Genomic DNA, 22,175 nt, shown 5'->3' with positions numbered 1-22,175 from the left:
ACACATTTTTTCTCTCAGTTTTTCATTTCTAAAATTGGGATGTGCCTCAGAATTGATGACATTCTGTAGTTGCTGTGGGCCAGGTAATAGTCATGCCATAGTTACCCCCACTGCACTGGCACAAATATGGTTGTTGCTCCCGATACCATGGCTGGAAAAGTGTCACGATCCCTCAATGTTTCACTCAAGCAAATCATTGGAGAAAGAATATGAGTCCTGAACTGTTTTTTGTTTTTGTTTTTGTTTTGGCTGTGCCGTGCAGCTTATGGGATCTTAGTTCCCCGACCAGGGATTGAATCTGGACCGTTGGCAGTGAAAGCGCAGAGTCCTAACCACTGGACCGCCAGGGAATTCCCCTATTTTTTGAAAACCTTGTATTGACGCTTTCTGATATGATCAAGAAGACTCCAGCATCAAGAATTGCAGAATGGGTGTACATGGCTTCAAATAAAATCCCGGTGATGATAGTAAAGCCCTTTTTAAAGAAATGCCTCACCACCAATGTTCTGGATGACACAGAAAAAAAGTGTGCAAATCCATGGGTGATAATAACTCTGACTTGAGAGTGTGCAGAAGAATTGGACTCATGTGGGAAAGTTTTTTTTTTTTTTTAGGGAATACTGTAACCAATTTAGTTCTTTTATAGTTTCTTAAAACATGCACAAGAATAATATACGATAAAATTTTATGTGTAAATATGTCTCAAAGAACTCTTGCAATAAGAATGAAGACTCTAAATAATAAGAAAACATTGTGTTGTATTTAACTGGTAACACTTTTTCTTTCTTAGTGGGGCATAAAGTAATAATGCATCTTTCAATCAAATGCATTTTAAGACTTAATGAAATATATTAATTATTATGTCTCACATATCAGGAAAACGAGATCCTCCTTCCAAAAGGATTTGTATGTTACAATACCATTTTTGTAAAACAAATGATGACCCCAAACTCTTGTATATAATGACAGTTAATATTTATACTACACATACAATGTGCCAGAAATCTTATAAGGAATTTACACGTATGTATTTAGGTGGGTATTACTATGATGCCTGTTTTACCAATGAGGACACTGAGGTATAGAGAGGTAAAGTCACTTGTCCAAGTTCACACAGCTAGTAAATGGCAGAAATGTGATTTCAACATGGACATTTTGGCTCTAGTGTTCATGGTTCCAACAATTCGCCTCCCTCTCCCCTTCCTCTCTCCTCTCTCCCTCTCCTTTCTTCTTCTTTCTCTCTTACACACACACACACACACACACACACACACACACACACACACTTTGTCTTTTTCTGTCTCTCTCTTATGGTGCTTGATTATATGAGCATGGAGAAAACTCTGGAAGGATACACGCTAAATTATTAACGTAGGCTATGGGGGTGAAGGTGATATAGGTGTATGTAAAGCAAAATGAGAAAGAAGAAAAAAGGAAAACTTCATTAAATCTACAGCTGTGTATGATATGGTTTTGTTTATAACATATAAACTTGAATATGTGTGTATACATATAAAACATAATAAATAAATGAAAGGTGATCTAAAGTTATTAAAAGATAGTCCATAAAATAGGTACAAAGGGTCAATGCATATATTTGAATTTGACTAGTCATCAAAAAATCAAATTAAAAAAACAATGTCATATGCTTTTTGCCCATAAAAATTAGCAAAGATGAAGAAGTGAAATATACACTGTTACTAGTAAAGCAGGGAAATAAGAGCCCTTGTATGCTGTGGGTGAATATTTGTTTGGCCCAACATATTTGGTGGAAAATGATAATATAATATTAAAACTTTTGATCCAGGAATTCTATTTCTAGGAATTCTTCTTAAGGTAATAATCAGAGATGATGACAAATATTAGTATTAAAGATGTTCAAAGCAGATTTATCTATCATCTATCTAACTACCTACCTATCTACCTGTCTATCCATCCTTTCATTTATCGAAATATTTATTTGTATTTTGGTACCAGGATTCATATCTAAGTGTTAACTACAATAGCAAAGAAGGAAAAGAAGGAAGAGGAAGGGAAGGAGGAGGAGGATGTGGCCTAAATGCCTAAAAATATGAATGGCTAAGTAGTGGTACATTTATTCAATAGAATGTTATACAATAATTAAAATTACATTCATGGGGGGCAGAGTCAAGATGGCGTACTAGGAGAATGCAGAATTCACATCGCCTCACAACTAGGGCACCTACCAGGCACTGGTGGGGGACCATGGACACCTAAGGGGATGGGAGGAACCCCCAGTGACCGGGTAGGATGAGGGGCATGGGGGGGAGTGAAGGGGGAGGAGAAGTGGAGGTGGGACGGGACTGGTGCCCCTGAAGGTTAGCTGGGGGAGGGGAAGGGATCCCACACCCAAAGGGGGAAATTGGGGAACCACTGGGAGGACAGAGGACCAAAAGGGAGTGTGGCCATGTTTCCTCTGCCCACTTGGGGCCCCAGAAATCTGCTGAGATCCTGGGCCTGGTCTTCTGCCCACTGAGGCCCCCTCCAGCCACGTGGGTCCTGAGGGAGTGGGAAGGAGGGAAGGGGGAGCAAAGGGAAAGAGCGAACCTCAAGGACTGGCATCCCTGAGGGGTGGCTGGGGGAAGGAAGGAGTTCCTACACCCAGCGGGACCCACCTATGGTTAGGGGTCCAGCAGCGAAGGGGAGAGACCCTGGGAGAGACGGTTGGAGAGGGGAACGAAGGAACGAAAGGGAACAGGACCAGTGCTTTCCTTGTCCACTTAGGCACCGGGGAGCCTGTTGGACTCCCGGGCCTAATCCTCTGCCCTTGGAGCCTCCCTCCTGCTATGCAGAATCCAAGCCCTGCCCCTACACCCCCACCCAGGGCCCTACCCCTACACTTGGAGACCCCCCTCTAAAAAGCTGGGCCTAAACCCCACCCACACATCCTCACTCAGGGCCCTACCTCCAAACTCCAGAACTCCACACTGCAGAGGCCCTCCTTTTGACATGCTGCCTCTCCCCTTCTGCGCAGGTCCTAAGCAAAAGCCCCGCCCCACGCTTGAACGTCACCCCACCTAGGCCCCACCTCAAACTAAAACGTCACCCCCACCTGCCTAGGTCCCGCCCCACCCTAAACCCCACCTCTGCCTAAGTTCCACCCCCCGCCTAAACTCCACCCCCATAGCCAAAGCTTTTTTTACTTTTCTTTTTTCCTCTTTATTTATTTTTTATTTCGTTAAAGAATCAATTTTATTTATTTATTTATTTTTGGTTGCATTGGGTCTTCATTGCTGCACACAGGCTTTCTCTAGTTGCAGCAAGCAGGGGCTACTCTTCGTTGCGGTGCACAGGCTCCTCATTTTGGTGGCTTCTCCTATTGTGGAGCACAGGCTCTAGGCGCGCGAGCTTTAGTAGTTGTGGCACGTGGGCTCAGTAGTTGTGGCTTGCGGACTCTAGAGAGCAGGCTCAGTAGTTGTGGCTCACAGGATTAGTTGCTCCACGGCATGTGGGATCTTCCTGGACAAGGGTTCGAACCCGTGTCCCCTGCATTGGCAGGTGGATTCTTAATCACTGCACTACCAGGGAAGTCCCCTTTTCTCCTCTTTTAGATTGGGGTTCTGTTTTACCTTGTTGATTCATTATTCTTGATTCTTTTATATTTTTATTTTTCCTAATAAATCTTTTATTTTTCTAATTTTATTTTATTCTTTATACTTTGTTAGTGATCTCTCCTTTTGGCTTGTTAGCCCCTCCTTTTTTTTTTTTTTTCTTTTTTCTGTTGTGGTTTTATTTTATCTTGGTGCAGTTGTTTCAATTATAGTTTTATTTTTCCTACTATATTTTTTATCTTTCTAATTTTATTTTGTTTTTTATTCTTTGATATTGTACTGCTTCTTTTTACTTTCTTTCTTCCTTTTTTTTTTTTTTTTTTAACCGGGCCATGAAGCTTGCAGGATCTTGGTTCCCAGGCCGGAGATCGGGCCCGAGCTCCTGTGCTGGGAGCTCCGAGTCCAAACCGCTGGGCTAACAGAGAACCTCAGACTCCAGGGAATATCAATCAGAGTGAGGCCTCCTGGAGGTCCTCATCTCAGCACCAAGACCCAGCTCTATCCAACTGCCTGCAAACTCCAGTGCTGGACGTCTCAGGCCAAAAAACCAGTAAGAAAGGAATACAGCACCACTCATCAAAAAAAAAAAAAGAAAAGAAACGACAAAAAAATATGTTACAGATGAAGGACCAAGGTAAAAACCTACAAGACCAAGTAAATAAAGATGAAATAGGCAACCTACCTGAAAAAGAATTCAGGGTAATGATAGTAAAGATGATTCAAAATCTCAGGAACAGAATGGAGAAAATACAAGAAACATTTAACAAGGGTCTAGAAGAACTAAAGAGCAAACAAACAGTGATGAACAACAAAATTACTGAAATTAAAAATACTCTAGAAGGAATCAATAACAGAATAACTGAGGCAGAAGAATGCATAAGTGAGCTGGAAGATAAAATGGTGGAAATAACAGCCAGGGAGCAGAGTAAAGAAAAAAGAATGAAAAGAATTGAGGACAGTCTCAGAGACCTCTGGGACAACATTAGACACACCAACATTCGAATAATAGGGGTCCCAGAAGAAGAAGAGAAAAAAAAAACGGGCTGAAAAAATATTTGAAGAGATTATAGTCGAAAACTTCCCTAACATGGGAAAGGAAATAGTCAATCAGGTCCAGGAAGTGCAGAGTCAGCTCTACCCACCACCAGTCCCTCCCATAAGGTAACTTGCATAAGCCTCTTAGATAGCCTCATCCACCAGAGGGCAGACAGCAGAAGCAAGAAGTACTACAATCCTGCTGCCTGTGGAAAAAAAAACCCACATTCACAGAAAGATACACAAGATGAAAAGGCAAAGGGCTAGGTACCAGATGAAGGAACAAGATAAAACCCCAGAAAAACAACTAAATAAAGTGGAGATAGGCAACCTTCCAGAAAAAGAATTCAGAATAATGATAGTGAAGATGATCCAGGACCTCGGAAAAAGAATGGAGGCAAAGATTGAGAAGATGCAAGAAATGTTTAACAAAGACCTAGAAGAATTACAGAACAAACAAACAGAGATGAAAAATACAATAACTGAAATGAAAACTACACTAGAAGGAATCAATAGCAGAATAACTGAGGCAGAAGAACGGATAAGTGACCTGGAAGACAGAATGGTGGAATTCACTGCTGTGGAACAGAATAAAGAAAAAAGAACAAAAAGAAATGAAGACAGCCTAAGAGACCTCTGGGACAATATTAAACACAACAACATTCGCAATATAGGGGTCCCAGAAGGAGAAGAGAGAGAGGAAGGACCCGAGAAAATATTTGAAGAGATTATAGTCAAAAACTTCCCTAACATGGGAAAGGAAATAGCCACCCAAGTCCTGGAAGCGCAGCAAGTCCCATACAGGGTAAACCCAAGGAGAAACACGCTGAGACACATAGTAATCAAACTGACAAAAATTAAAGACAAAGAAAAATGATTGAAAGCAGCAAGGGAAAAACAACAAATAACATACAAGGGAACTCCCATAAGGTTAACAGCTGATTTCTCAGCAGAAACTCTACAAGCCAGAAGGGAGTGGCATGATATACTTAAAGTGATGAAAGGGAAGAACCTACAATCAAGATTACTCTACCCAGCAAGGATCTCATGCAGATTCGATGGAGAAATCAAAAGCTCTACAGACAAGCAAAAGCTAAGAGAATTCAGCACCACCAAACCAGCTCTACAACAAATGCTAAAGGAACTTCTCTAAGTGGGAAACACAAGAGAAGAAAAGGACCTACAAAAACAAACCCAAAACAATTAAGAAAATGGTCATACGAACATACATATCAATAATTACCTTAAATGTGAATGGATTAAATGCTCCAACCAAAAGACACAGGCTTGCTGAATGGATACAAAAACCAGACCCATATATATGCTGTCTACAAGAGACCCACTTCAGACCTAGGGACACATACAGACTGAAAGTGAGGGGATGGAAAAAGGTATTTCATGCAAATGGAAATCAAAAGAAAGCTGGAGTAGCAATACTCATATCAGATAAAATAGACTTTAAAATAAAGAATGTTACAAGAGACAAGGAAGGATACTCCATAATGATCAAGGGATCAATCCAAGAAGAAGATATAACAATTCTAAATATATATGCACCCAACATAGGAGCACCTCAGTACATAAGGCAAATGCTAAGAGCCATAAAAGGGGAAATCGACAGTAACACAATCATAGGAGGGGACTTTAACACCCCACTTTCACCAATGGACAGATCGTCCAAAATGAAAATAAATAAGGAATCCCAAGCTTTAAATGACACACTAAACAAGATGGACTTAACTGATATTTGCAGGACATTCCATCCAAAAACAACAGAATCCACTTTCTTCTCAAGCGCTCATGGAACATTCTACAGGATAGACCATATCTTGGGTCACAAATCAAGCCTTGGTAAATTTAAGAAAATTGAAATTGTATCAAATATCTTTTCCAACCACACTCTATGAGACTAGTTATCAATTACAGGAAAAAAACTGTAAAAAATACAAACACATGGAGGCTAAACAATACATTACTAAATAAATAGATCACAAGGAAATCAAAGAGGAAATCAAAAAATACCTAGACACAAATGACAATGAAAACACGACAACCCAAAACCTATGGGATGCAGCAAAAGCAGTTCTAAGAGTGAAGCTGATAGCAATACAATCTTACCTCAAGAAACAAGAAAAATCTCAAATAAACGACCTAACCTTACACCTAAAGCACTTAGAGAAAGAAGAACAAAAAATCCCCAAAGTTAGCAGAAGGAAAGAAATCATAAAGATCATATCGGAAATAAATGAAAAAGAAATGAAGGAAGCAATAGCAAAGATCAATGAAACTAAAAGCTGGTTCTTTGAGAAGATAAACAAAATTGATAAACCATTAGCCAGACTCATCAAGAAAAAAAGGGAGAAGACTCAAATCAATAGAAGTAGAAATGAAAAAGGAGAAGTAACAACTGACACTGCAGAAATACAAAGGATCATCAGAGATTACTACAAGCAACTATATGCCAATAAAATGGACAACCTAGAAGAAATGGACAAATTCTTAGAAAAGCACAACCTTCCGAGACTGAACCAGGAAGAAATAGAAAATATAAACAGACCAATCACAAACTCTGAAATTAAAACTGTGATTAAAAATCTTCCAACAAACAAAGCCCAGGGCCAGATGGCTTCACAGGCGAGTTCTATCAAACATTTCGAGACAAGCTAACACCTATCCTTCTCAAACTCTTCCAAAATATAGCAGAGGGAGGAACACTCCCAAACTCAATCTACGAGGCCACCATCACCCTGATACCAAAACCAGACAAAGATGTCACAAAGAAAACTACAGGCCAGTACCTCCGATGAACATAGGTACAAAAATCCTCAACAAAATACTAGCAAACAGAATCCAACATCACATTAAAAGGATCATACATCATGATCAAGTGGGATTTATCCCAGGGATGCAAGGCTTCTTCAATATACACAAATCAATCAATGTGATACACCATATTAACAAATTGAAGAAGAAAAACTATATGATCATCTCAGTAGATGCAGAAAAAACTTTTGACAAAATTCAGCACCCATTTATGATAAAAACTCTCCAGAAAGTAGACATAGAGAGAATCTACCTCAACATAATAAAGGCCATATATGACAAACCCACAGCCAACATTGTTGTCAATGGTGAAAAACTGAAACCATTTCCCGTAAGATCAGGAACAAGACAAGGTTGCCCACTCTCACCACTATTATTCAACATAGTTTTTGACGTTTTAGCCACAGCAGTCAGAGAAGAAAAAGATATAAAAGGAATCCAAATCAGAAAAGAAATAAAACTGTCACTGTTTGCAGATGACATGATACTTTATATTAGAGAAACCTAAAGATGCTACAGAAAACTACTAGAGCTAATCAGTGAATTCGGTAGAGTAGCAGGATATAAAATTAATGCACAGAAATCTCTTTTATTCCAATACACTAATGAAGAAAAATCTGAAAGAGAAATTAAGGAAACACTCCCATTTAGCATTGCAACAAAAAGAATAAAATACCTAGGAATAAACCTACCTAAGGAGACAAAAGACCTGTGTGCAGAAAACTATAAGACACTGATGAAAGAATTAAAGATGATACAAACAATTGGAGAGATATACCATGTTCTTGGATTGGAAGAATCAACATTGTGAAAATGACTATACTACCCAAAGCAATCTACAGATTCAATGCAATCCCTATTAAGCTACCAATGGCATTTTTCACAGAATGAGAACAAAAAATTGCACAATTTGTAGGGATACCCAGAAGACCCCGAATAACGAAAACAATCTTGAGAAAGAAAAACGGAGTAGGAGGAAACAGGCTCCCTGACTTCAGACTATACTACAAAGCTATAGTAATCAAGACAGTATGGTACTGGCACAAACACAGAAATATTGATCAATGGAGTGGGATAGAAATCCCAGAGATAAACCCACACACATATGGGCACCTTATCTTTGATAAAGGAGGCAAGAGTATACAGTGGAGAAAAGACAGCCTCTTCAATAAGTGGTGCTGGGAAAACTGGACAGCTACATGTAAAAGAATGAAATTAGAACACTCCCTAACACCATACACAAAAATAAACTCAAAATGGATTAAAGACCTAAATGTAAGGCCAGACACTATAAAACTCTTAGAGGAAAACAGGTAGAACACTCTATGACATAAATCACAGCAAGATCCTTTTTGACCCACTCCTAGAGAAATGGAAATAAAATGAAAAACAAAAATAACCAAATGGGACCTAATGTACCTTAAAAGCTTTGCACAGCAAAGGCAACCATAAAAAAGACGAAGAGACAATCCTCAGAATGGGAGAAAATATTTGCACACGAAGCAACTGACAGAGGATTAATCTCCAAAATATACAAGCAGCTCATGTAGCTCAATATCAGAAAAACAAACAACCCAATCCAAAGATGGGCAGAAGACTTAAACAGATATTTCTTCAAAGACGATATACAGATTGCCAACAAACACATGATAAGCTGCTCAACATCACTAATTATTCGAGAAATGCAAATCAAAACTACAATGAGGTAGATTCTAGCCCACAGGCTCAATAGCTGATTCTTTATAAAATATCCCCTATGTAGGTTTTTGCTTCAGGCAATCTCACCAAACTTTACCTTCTCAACCTACTCCCTCCATCTTGTGCCTCCTATATGGAACTCAGATCTGATTCTTGCCAATGACCAATGTCTATCCCCCACCCTGGTGCCAACCAGGATCTGATGGTCCCTTGCTTTACTATGCTGTCTTGCCTTGGACAGAGGTCTGGTCCCCTTTGCTCCCACAACTGCACCAGTGGGATCACACTCTACTGAAGCTTAGGGCAGAGTATCCACCCTCCTCTCACTAGAAAATACAAAACCAAAGCAAACAAATAAGCAAAATGTTACCCAAAACCAAAACAATTTCTTTTTGCTGTAAGTAGTTTGGTCAATATGATGACTTGGTTGAAAATAAATAGTATAACTGTATTGGTCTGCTCGGGCCAGGTATGTTTAAGCCCCATAAAATGGCTGCTCTCTTGCTCTCTGTGCATCCCTTACTCTACCTGGCCCCGCCTCACCCTTCTGAGCATGATTGCCTCCCCCTCCTAAGCTGAAAGTTTTAATCAGTAACTACCTGTGTGATTGGCCCAACCCCCAGCTAACAATTTTTCTAGCCCTGGGACCAGAAAGGCTCCAGTATATTCTGTCATCAACAGGAAAACAGCAGCCCTTGCCCCAGTCGCCCTGGCAAGGAGGGAGCTCTTCTGAAGTCGTGGCCCCTGTAACTGATAGTCTCCTCCTCCCCGCCCCTGTGTAGCAAAGATTGCTGCTGTGTCCTGCCTGCCCTTGGCCGTACACCCATACAGGGTGGGGTGTGGGGTGTGGCTCCAGACCTTTGCCTCTGACTTGTAAGATACCCTGTCCAACAAATCACTGATGTCTCTGTCACTGGCTCCGGGTTCTTCCTTCGGTCTCACAACTGGGCAGTTGCAAGGATTGCAGGACTGCGGGGTGCAGCGCAACAGGCCACCATAACAAAATCCCACAGACCGGGTGTCTTAAACGACAGAAATGTATTTCTTACTGTTCTGGAGGCTAGAAGTCCAAGATCAAGATGTAAGCAGGTTTGGTTTCTCCTGAGACCTCTCTCCTGGGCTTGTGGATGGCCATCTTCTCATGTCCTCACATGGCCTTTTCTTTGTGCATCCATATCCCTGGTGTTTCTTCCTTTTCTTTGAAGGACACCAGTCAGACTGGATGAGGCCCTAGGACCTCATTTACCTCCTTAAAGGCCTTATCTCCAAATACAGTCACAGTGGGAGTTAGTGCTTCAACACATGAATTTGGGGGAGACACAAATCAATCCATAACAATCACCTCATTACTTTTTTGAGCATTAGCCATTTGCGTGACATTTTCTCTTTCATTTTATATAAAATGGGATTTTACCATGTTTGCTGTATAGTGTCTTGTTATGTGGTATTTAAGTAATCGTCAACTACTTAGACTATTACTACTGCTATTAGAAATAATAATAGTAACACTAACACCAATATCAATACCATTAGTAACTAACTCCTAGGGTTAATGTGAAGATTTAATAAAATATAGATTGCAGAAATAGATTCACCACAATTCCTGCCCCCCCCATTAAGTGGTTAATGAGTGCTAGTATAATTAAAAAAATTTTTTTTCTATCTCAGACCTATGTTTCCAGCATTTCCCCTCATTTTTCTCCCACTGCTCCCACAGCCTTCACAATAAGATACAAACCAATGAGCATATCTTGCAAGGAAGTTTCTGATTTTGTGCCTGCCAAATATATCTTCTTTCAAGGACACTTTCCTGACTCCTCTAAGGTGAAGTTAGGTTGCCCTTTTCTGAGCTTCCGTAGCATCTTTGATTTCCCCATTAGAGTGTTCACCACAGCTCATTCTTAATGCTTGTGTGTCTTCTCTGCTAGATCAGAAGCTTTCTGATTATGCAGCTTGTCCATTATATCCTCAGTGTCTAGTACTGTACCTGGCATAGAGTTGATACTTCCTCTGCTTGGCTTCTAGTATGGGCATGTCTTCTCTTCCCTTATATTGGGCTTACTAACTGCTCCCCCTATCTCCCAGGATTGTTGACAGGACCAGATAAGACAATGCATGTGAAGTAAGTAATGTATATAAAGTACTTCACAAATAAAAAGCATCTGAATAATTTGTATATAACCTTGCACAAGGTTAATAAATCTTAATAGTTCAGAAAATTGTAATTCAGTTTTAATCGGCAAATGTTAATGTGTGTTCTCCACCAATATTTAGTAATTATATTTTTAAAAAGGTAGGAGACATTTCTAGCAGTCGAGATCTTCACAGTATATTTCAACACATGATAAATTCATGAACACTTCTTATCTCCTAGAACAGTTGTGTATCTTAAAAACTCATCATCATAAGCATTCTCTGGATTTTTGCAGAATTAATCCTGAATAATTAATGAATATAAAAGAGTTGGACAAGTACTGTAGCATGCTAATCATTTGTTTCAATGTCAATTAGAGAAAAATATTCCTTTTGGCCTGCTAACTTGGAATATGTACTGTAAAATTAACTTTTAATTTACAAATATGAAATGTCTCAAATTGTTAATGAATATATTGAGAATAGAAATCTATGTCACTGGAAAGTTATAGTTTGTATAAAAAAATAGAAGCACTGGGATTTAACAGAATTATTAACTGTATTGAGAAGTTCTTACAAATATGTGTAGTTTATAGATCAATATTTACATAATGTTTACATATTTCCTCAAAAATGGTATGATATCTTAAGCACTAATGACTTAGGAATTATATCAAATGCAAGTCTTAAATAATTTTAGGCAGAATGAATATAAATTTAATACATACAGAATTGAAGGGGCATTTACAGGTCTCTCAAATGCATATGTCTTGATTATTCTGCTTCTAAGGATCTTGCTCAGTTTCATCTCAGTCATGATTTATTGGCACTTGTTCAAAGTTTCAACCATAAAGTAAAGGTGGAAGTCGATGTAACACTAAATGAAAATTCTTAAAATATGTAGACTGCTTCCATGAATTTAGCTAAGAAAAGCAACTTCTAGGTTAAAGGATGAGAAAAATAATTTAACTATTTATTTGGCCTTGAGTTAGGATTTAACTTTACTCGTAAGGAGGGAAAAAATCTTTTTGTTAGAAGGTGAAATTCCCTTATTAAACAGTTGAAAAATTGTTCATTCAGACTTGGAGAGTATTTTCTAGGCATTGAGTTCATCATTGGGGAATGCCTCTGTCTGTAGTTACAGAATCTTTTGATTGACAAACCTGAACTGAAAGTTCATGGAATTTGTCCATTTTCATTGTTTATCTGCACACATGGCCTAGAGTTGTAAGGATTGGTCTTTTTCCTAGGATGAAACTAGTAATGATTCTACAATGATGAGAAAAATGTAAATTGTGAACTTAGTGGTAAAAGCACTGGATTGTAAGTCAGATGACTGAATTTAAGACTTATTTGCCACTGATTCACTCTGTGAACTTAGGAAGACCTATATTCTAAATGAGTCTTGAGTTTGTTTTTTAATCTGTAAAATGGTGATAATGCTTACCTCACAGGGCTGTTGAGAGGATTAAATAAGATGTTGAGTGTGTAAGTACTTTATAAACCATGGGATATTATACAAATACAAATAATTTTTAATAGAAGATTAACAATTTTGTTTCACTATCAAATAAATTAAAATCTTGGTTCATTTTGTTCTTGGATAAATAGATCTTGCTTTGCATTTCAGCCTATTCATTTCTAAAGGCACTGAACTAATTTTAATGGACTAATTATTTTCATAAAAACTCCAGTGTCTTAGGTAAAATGTGCTATTTATGTTTATGCAAAAACAATGAGTTAATACTCAATGAATTTCAGATGACCTCTATTTTAATATGCTAAAAGAAGAATAGCATGATATTGTGATTTTAAGTTTAGTGTTTTTTCATATTTACAATGCATTTCTATACTTCCTTTCGGTTAATCTTGGGTAATTTAGACAAGTTTTAAGTGTATATTAGGAAGTATGTTAATACCTAAATTGTGTCTTTAGTAAGTGTGAACTTAGTTTTCCTCTGTAAGATCTAAAATACCACTTTCACCATAATCCTGCCCTCAAAGCTGTGGTGTCCAATGTTACTGATTTGGCCTTTCAGGAATCAAATCCATTGTTCTGGCTAGTTAAGCACTGAGCCATAAATGGAGCTGTTGTTAAAAAGTTATGAAATCACAAACTTGGCCCAAGCTTATCCACTTATCCGTAGCCAGAGTCAGGAATCTGCCTTCATTTTCACAGACACACGTTGGAGTTCTAAGGCATCAGGGTATGAGAGACAAGGCTGTTGACTAAATACTGTCTCTACAGTCTGAATCAGCTAGCTGCCCTCACAGCTTCCCCTCACGAGGCTGGACCTTGGCCACTACAGGGCAGCTCAGGACCAGGTGGAGGTGGTTGGGAAACCAGCTAGGAGTGATTTTCCTTTGGTGGTTATTTCTTCAAGGCAAGGATGCAATTTATTGGCCAACCAATTGAAGTTACCCCTTGAGGAAAGAACAAGTGTCATCAAGCAAAATGGGCTCTTCAGTTTTATAACATGAATGGGACAATCCATCAAAAGTCTCACACCTTTTTCCCCAAAAAGTCTACAACAGAGCAGTCTTCCATATGGTTACTAATCTCTCAAAACAAATAAAAACTGTGGGACTACATTTCCTTCATCTTTTTGCACTGTGAAGTTCCTAAAAGCAAGTATCACAGTTGTTAAACATAAGTGCATAATTTCATACAATAAAAATGTAATAGCTATTCCTCATAAGGGCAGGTTAGGTAGTGGGTTATTCGACTCAAACTCTCTGGCTGAAAACAACTCTGAGTAAATCACCTTAAAAGCACTGAGGAGTTGTGGGAGTTCCCTGGTGGCCTAGTGGTTAGGATTCCAGGTTTTCACTGCCGTGGCCTGGGTTCAATCCCTGGTCGGGGAACTGAGATCCCTCAAGCCGCTTGGTGTGGCCAAAAATAAATAGATAAATAAATAAATTTTAAATAAATCTGCATTACAAAACTAACCCTAAAAAAAAAAAAAAACACTGAGGAGTTGTAAAGATTATGCAGCCCTAGCAGACCCATTTTGAGGGGAAGCTTGACCAAAGAGGCTAGAGGATTATTTGAGTGCCGAAGTTGCTTTTGCCTTGAAGACATTGGAGGGGTAAGGGTGAGGATTAAGATGAACCACAACTAATCGGTCACCTCCTGATCCTACCAACCCCACAGGCCCAGAGAGAAGGCTTCTCTGGACCTAAGCAGAGCAGGAAAAGGGAAAGGAAGGGGGATAAAATAAACCTGAGAACATCTGCCCTCATACAGATTTGTACCCTAGGAACAGATAGCATAGATGGTCAGTGAATTTGGTTTGATGTGATCTCCGACTTGTAGAGCCCCCAAAACACAGCCAGAAGGAGGAAAGCACTTATTACAAGCCTTGTGGAATCTCCACAAATGATTGTTTTTGATTTAATACAGTTTTATTTTTCAAAATGGACAGTTGGTGGGACCTGTTCTGCATCTTCACCAGCAGCTGGGGCATCTCCACCCTTCGTGTTTCTGGTGTAAATTACTTGAGCTCTGTACTTTGAAACCAGTTTAAGAAGTCCTTTACTAAGGAGCTCCTGAAGGGCTACCCTGGTCAAGGAACCACAAATCTTGTTTCCCAGAGACCACAGCTGGGATTATAAGCTTATAGTTGGGAACTTCCTTACAGAGTTTGTCATATGTTGCTTTGTCAAACAAGCCTACATTATTGAGCTTCTCCCGAACTTTGCCTTTAGACCACGTCTTCTTTTTGGCCTTGCCCCTAGATTTGTTCCCTGGGTCTTAGTCTTTCTTATCCGACTTTCTGGCATCTTTCTTCTTTTTGTCATCCTTGGACAGCATAGCGAAACTCAGAGAGCAGCTGCTACCACTGCTGCCTTGCTAAGATGTTGGACCCAAAGTCCACTAATAGTTTATTAAGGGCAATAATCAGTAAAACAGTTGAAGATAATTAGGAGCTTAGGAAATTAAAAAAAAATCAGACATGGACAACTTAAATTACATTAATTGGTAATTTTGATGAATATTATGACAAAATCAGACTAATCCATTATGGGGTCCTCTCTCCTAATGCACACATTTGTGTTATGATGTAAATATCATGACCACCATCTTTATATTCCTCAATATAAGTAACAAATAAATGTTCTTTAATAATTAAGTATCACAGAAGTAGTTGCATGTTGTATGCTTTTTAGTGGAGTGTTGAATATTAGTTATTAACACTCTTTTATTTAATTATACCAAACAATGGTCTACCTTAGTACAATATCTGATGTTTCTAAAACAGACATCAATGATTGGTATATAAACAGATAGTTCCAATAATAGTCATACAGAATCATTGTCTGAATTGTCTTTGTGCTCCATAATATTTAGAGAATAGTACAAGATAAGTCTATTTTGCATTTTTAAACTCCAATGTAGCTAGAGTAGAAAACAAAAACCAAACAATTAAAGTGACAATAATGAATTTTTCACTCAAATCCAAAGTGGTTACTATAGTAACTTAAAATTGGAGCATTATAATAAAAGTAGAATGAAAAGATAATTTCAAATGCTATATTAATTTTTTGAAGTATGGAGAGGGGAGTTGCTGTTTCATATTTGAAAGAGACTAGATTGCTGTTGAAGCTTCTAAAGAGACCGATTTCATCTTGTCTGCCTTCTCTTTTATATTAATGTAAAAAACCTCTGACTGCAGTCATTAAGTAGGAGAGAAGGGAACTGTTAGTTTTGCTCATATTAATCTCTCTAAGACTGATGGCAATAACTTTCTACCATCAATTCATAATTACCTGTGGGAATGGAGGGCAGATTGTGTGAAAAAGTGCTTTACAAATGACCTAAAGGATCTAATTTTTGATGTTTCTTTTCTACTTTCTGCATCACCAAGATAGAGGTACAGACACGGATGCAGATATAACACAAAAGATTTAGCTAAAGAGGGAAGGAGTTTGGGATGAGTATGGAACTGCATTCAGCAGGCCCCATATTAAAACCACTGGGGTTGTATTGTATTGAGGTCACTTTAAAACTTCATGCTAGTGGTACAGTCATTGTCAGAAAGTGGTTGGTGCTAGCACAGCTTCCTGGTCTGGAATGTAGAGATACAAGTTATTAGAAAGAGGGTGATAAACACTCCTGGGCATATATCTGGACAAAACCATAATTCAAAAAGGTACGTGCACCTCTATGTTCATAGCAGCACTATTCACAATAGCCAAGACATGAAAACAACCTAAATGTCCATTGACAGATGAATGGATAAAGAAGATGTGGTATACACACACACACACACACACACACACACACACAAATGGAATACTACTCAGCCATAAAAAAAAGAATTAAGTAATGCCATTTGCAGCAACTAGAGATTATCATACTAAGTGAAGTAAGTCAGAAAGAGAAAGACAAATACCATATGATATCACTTATATGTGGAATCTAAAGTATGCCACAAATGAACCTATCTATGAAACAGAAACAGACTCACTGACATAGAGAACAGATTTGTGGTTGCCAAGGGGGAGAGAGAATGGGGGAGAGATGGATTGAGAGTTTGGGATTAGTAGATGCAAACTATTATATATAAAATGGATAAAAAACAATGTCCTACTGTATAGCACAGGGAACTATATTCAATATCCTGGGATAAACCATAATGGAAAAGAATATAAAAAGAATGTATATATGCATATAACTGAGTCACTTTGCTCTACAGCAGAAATTAACACAACATTGTAAATCAACTATACTTCAATAAAAATTAAAAAAAAAAGGAAAGGGGGTGATTAAGAAACTAAGAATAAGTAACTCTGATGAAAAGAGAAACCTCAAAAATTAGTGCCTCTGACTCCCATTAACAGGGATAAGCCACTCTCTTCTTAATGCACAGTCTTCTTGTCTTCCTTCCTTCCTTCCTTCCTTCCTCCCTCCCTCCCTCCCTCCTTCCCTTCCTTTCTCCTTTAGTTCTCTCTTCCTTCCACAAATGTTCATTGAGAAACTTCTATATTCCAGGCACTGTGCTGGCCATTAGGAATATACTACTGAACAACACTGATGTAGTTCTGCCTCATCAAGCTTATAATATAGTTTAGTGGAAGATACAGACAATAACCAATTACATGGATAATTATTTAATTACAATGAGATTTGTGTGTAGACTGAAAAAAAAAGGCACAACATGAGAGCTGTGAATTCAGGTGTATTTGGGGCTTACTGAGGACTTTAGCCCGGGAGACAGACTCTCAGATAGCTCTGAGGAACTGCTCTGAAGAGGTAGAGGGGGGAGGTCAGTATATAAGTGATTTTGGAGAAGGGGATATGTGCAGTCAAGCACACACATCCTGGTAGAAGGTTGCTTCTAGTCACAAGGAGTAGATGTCTCCATTAATAATTTTAGAGCTTTTCTAGGTATGAGAAGATGCAAGAAATTGGGTTCATAAAATTTTCTCCTGAAAATATCTAACTATCTGAAGGCCGGTTCTGCCAGATTTTTGCAAAGTGGAGGGTGTCTCATTCTTGATCTCCACCCTGAACTCCTTTCAGTGTGTGTTGAAGGTCAGTGACTGCAGTGGCTAGTGACTTCATTCTTGTAGAACCAGACGTGGAGCAACATTCTTTAGTTTGCAAGAGCTAAAACTTAAAATTACAGGGGGCACTGAGAGTATACAACAGGAAAAAAACCTCATCTGAGGGGATAGTTAAAGTTTTTGTGAGGAAATGATATTCACATTGATTACTACAGGGTGAATAAGACTTAGCCAGCTGATGAATGTGGGGAAAAAACAGTGCAGGAAGAGGAAATAAGTGCAAAGGCCTGAGGTGAAAAGGAACTTAGTGTATTTGAAATAAAGAGAAGGCCAGTGAGGCAGGAACATAGTGACCAAGATGAGATTAGAAAGGTAAGCAAGGGCCTTGGAGGCCATAGTATGGTGTTTGAACACTTTTGTTTATCCCCATTCTGTTGCAATTATTTGCATACATGATCAAGGAGACTTTTTTCCTTTTCCTTTTTGTATCCTTGGTATCTAGTATAGTGCCAGGTGCGTAGTAAGTGCTCAGTAAATGCCTGTTGAATTAGTGAAGTAAAAGAAAAATAACTTCCTTATGATTGGAAGAACACAGTTATTACAGATAAAAGGATAAGATTGTATCTGGTTATCATTTTTCTTATTGTGTCTGTCAAGCCATATTTATTTAAATAACAGGCAGATTTTTTTCCTACAAACAAAGATGTAGTCGAACTCAGGTTTGTGTGCCAGACGCACAGTGAAGCCAAACAAACCAAATGTTGGAGTTTGGAGCAGAGAAAGGTTTATTGCAGGGCCAAGCAAGGAGAACGGGTGGCTTGTACTCAAAAGGCCTGAATTCCCAGATGGTTTTTAAGGAACAGTTTTTATAGGCAAAATTTGGGGGGGAGGGCTGCAAGATATGTGACTTTCTTCTGATTGGTTGGTGGGGAGGTAACAGGGTGGTGTTCCAGGAATCTCAATCATCAGCCTTCTGGTTCCAATCAGTCTGGGGTCCATGGCTTATGCTCAGCCTGAAGTTACCATCCTCCACCTGGGTGGGGGCCTTAGTTCTTGTAGAAGAACTCAGAGATATGTATCAGATAATTATGCACATCCCCCAGGAGGAACCAGGACCCTGCTCCATTGCTGCACTATTGTTTTTTTCTGCATTCCCTCACTCCTCTAATTATAACTGCCCTTTGGAACTCAGGGAAGGTCTAAGAGGCTGAAAGCCTTTTTCCTTCAAACAAGGATTGGGGGACATGAAAATGCTTTTGTACCGGGAGGACTCACAGGGTCCTGCTTATTTTCAAAGAGACTGAGAGGGGCTGGTTAGTGAATCAATGAATTGTTGTATGGAACTAAGAGAAAACCAGTTTTTCAAGAAAAGTACTGTGGGGGAGGAAAAACAATTTTCCCTTTACCCTTCTAGTTCTTGGATGAGACACCCCGGTAATAAAAAGACAGATTAACAGGAGAAAAACAAACAGAAGTCTAATAACCTGTATACCTCTTGTATACATGGGAGAGACATGGGAAAACTGAGTAACTCTCCAAAATGACCACAGCCATCACCTTAAATGCCATCTTAAGCTAAAGACAAAAGAAGGTGCTGAGGGTGGGGAACCAGTTAAGGGAAGTGACCAGGAAAACACAGTTAACAAGGGTAAGGTTGTTATACAGATTTAAGGCCTTGCCTTCTCCGTTGATGAGTTTCTAGGGATTTAGTCATCCTCTTCCTGGTACAGAGAGGGAGACACCCTTACAAATGGAGATCTTCCTTATAAATGTAAATCTCTCTTACAAAAGAGTAACTTCTACTCGGTTTTCAGAGCTTTTCCTGTGTCTACTGTTTCTTAAAAATAACCAGCTCAAGATAATCCTTGTGCCAAAAAGAGCAGAGAGAAAAAATGATGTGCAGCTGTTAAGAAATTAAGACTATATGATATTTAGGTATTTTAATTTCTTTAAACTTTGCTCCAGGACTTCTCTGGCAGTTCAGTGGTTAAGACTCCACGCTTCCAATGCAGGGGGCATGGGTTTGATCCCTGCTCAGGGAACTAGGATCCCACATGTCACACAGCCAAAAAAAAAAAGGTTAAACTTTGCTCCAAATATATATATATTTTTTGAAAATACTGTCATTGGAAATATATATGGTTATATATGGTAGTATGAAACAATTGCAATTGATATAATTAACCATCCCAGGGTTAGGAGGCAATCACCCGTACACTACAGTCTAACAAATAGTATCTCAGCTCTAATTGCAGCCAAACTGCCCAGCATAAAGAAAACTTTAGAAATTCTAGCCTTGCAAAGCCATATGTACCTAGGAATCTCAGGCCCTCCTCTGAATTCTTATAGCTGTTGTTGACTGTCACACTCATTTGACACAGGGGTACTGTCATATGTTGAATATTTTGTATCTCCTTTCTTCTAGATCCTAGATCCTTCAAGGGGAAGGCCTTACACTTTACATCTCCAACAATTCTTTGTGTAGGTGGTGCTAATTAAGAGTTTTACTGCAATGTGCATAATACACAGATTTTATTTTAAGTAATCTTACTGCTTATAATGCCTGACAATAATGAAAGAGTATCTGGGTAATATGACACTATGAACCTATGCATTGTTTAAAGTTAAAGTTACTAAAAATGAAATATTAGAGACTATTTTAGCTTTGGCACAGAACTTTTTTTGGTGTTTAATTTTTTTTTCTTCCTTCCACCCTCCCCTAGTGTTTAATTTTGATAACAATGTGGTTTTGATCATCTCACAATGGAAAGGTTAAATATAAAGCACATACCTTCGTATATAAGTACGGTTGACCCTTCAACAACATGGGTTTGAACTGTGTGGGTCCACTTATATGTGGATTTTTTTCTACAGTACCACACCATCCACCTTTGGTTGGATCCCCAGAAGCAGAACCTCGGAAACAGAGGCCAACTATAAAGTTATATGTGGATTTTCAATTACGTGGAGGGTCAGTGCTCCTAACCCCCAATTGTTCAAGGGTCGACTACCTTAAAGTTTTGTATATGTTACCAATGTTTTCATTTATAGTCTCTGAAAAAATGCCACAGTTGCATTGGAAAGCAAAAGCTATGAAAATGTTACGTTTTTATTGTAATCTGTTTACTGAATTTTAGAGTTGCACTTTTTTTTTTTTTTTGACCTGGGTTTTCAAAGAAATCACATTTGGTATTGTATTCAGGGCTTACTCTAGGTTATTTGAAAGATATAAAGTGAATTCTGCTTTGTATATTTCCTGATGAATAAATGCAGCCACTTATTTGAGACAAAGTGAAAGAAATAAATATTGTAAAGTGACACAAAAATAATTTAAATTAGAATCACAATGTTCAGTTTGTAAGCACTATCATGACATTTAGATGCTAGAGCTAAACAATGTGATCCACGAACAATTAAGCATTAACACTCTCACTGCCATTTTCTTTTGTCTCATAAGTATAAATGCTACCTGATCCTCAAAGAATTAGAGGTAATTTTCTGCCTTCCATTGTGTGTCGAATTACTAGACCATTCGATTAACAAAAGAAACACTTAATGACCTGCTGACCAGATTTTTAGCATCCCTTCAGCCTTCTAAACCTTATAGGAATTTTTAGCTCCTCTAAATTTACATGACAAAGCAGATGTTGTATATACATGCAAGGTGATTATCGAGCCTTGGAATTTGCTAATAGCTTTGCAATTATCCCTTGCACTTGACAGGGAGGGAGAGTGACAGTAGATGGCATCTGTGGTTCCTTTTAATTCTAATATTTTAATAATTCCAACAGTTATAGGAAATAGTTGAGCTGCTCTCAGTGGTGACTGTGGTCAAATGGCAGGATCCTCACTAAGTATGTACACGTGTAGCCACAAAGTGGAAAACATTTGGTCCATGAAAACAACTCCTCATGAATAGGCATAATGAGCATCTGTGTATTTGTACATCCCCTCTGCTTTAATCTGAAATGCCCTTCGGACCCTCTCTCAGTGTGGTAAACACGTTGTACTCCTTCAAAGCATGGGTCAACGGTCACTTCCACCTTAAGATCGCGTTTAACTGTTCCAGAAGGATTAGGAGCTTTCTCCATGTTTCCCATTTCTTCAGTCCTCACCAGCCTGTGGGTATGACATAAACAGTAATACCTCCAACAATTTGTTCACGCCCCCATCTACATGACACATGACTTCCGGTTTCTTCAAAGGTCCTCCCCTAAGTGTTTCTGGAAGGTTTCAAGGGATCCCTCGTGTATTCCAGATCAAGCTGGCTTCCACCGAATGCAGCAGCACCTCCACCAGACTACCTGCTGCTATTCCTTGTTCTTATATGTCTCTAGCATTATTCTCTGTTAATAAGGGAACCCATGCAATTCTGCCTGTACCCCCAATGACTTAAGAATTTAG

The 22,175-nt window shown here is 38.7% G+C and overlaps 1 long non-coding RNA gene and 1 pseudogene across 1 annotated transcript in view; one reads left to right on the top strand and one right to left on the bottom strand.

The window, feature by feature from the left end:
- LOC118888631 overlaps positions 1-22,175 on the top strand; it is a 469,307-nt gene that overhangs the window by 145,631 nt on the left and 301,501 nt on the right. The window lies entirely within an intron of this gene.
- On the bottom strand, positions 14,655-15,075 carry LOC118888630 (annotated as a pseudogene).

The sequence above is a fragment of the Balaenoptera musculus genome, chromosome X (assembly GCF_009873245.2).
Source record: "Balaenoptera musculus isolate JJ_BM4_2016_0621 chromosome X, mBalMus1.pri.v3, whole genome shotgun sequence".
NCBI lineage: Eukaryota > Metazoa > Chordata > Mammalia > Artiodactyla > Balaenopteridae > Balaenoptera > Balaenoptera musculus.
This window is presented reverse-complemented; position numbering and strand designations above follow the sequence as displayed.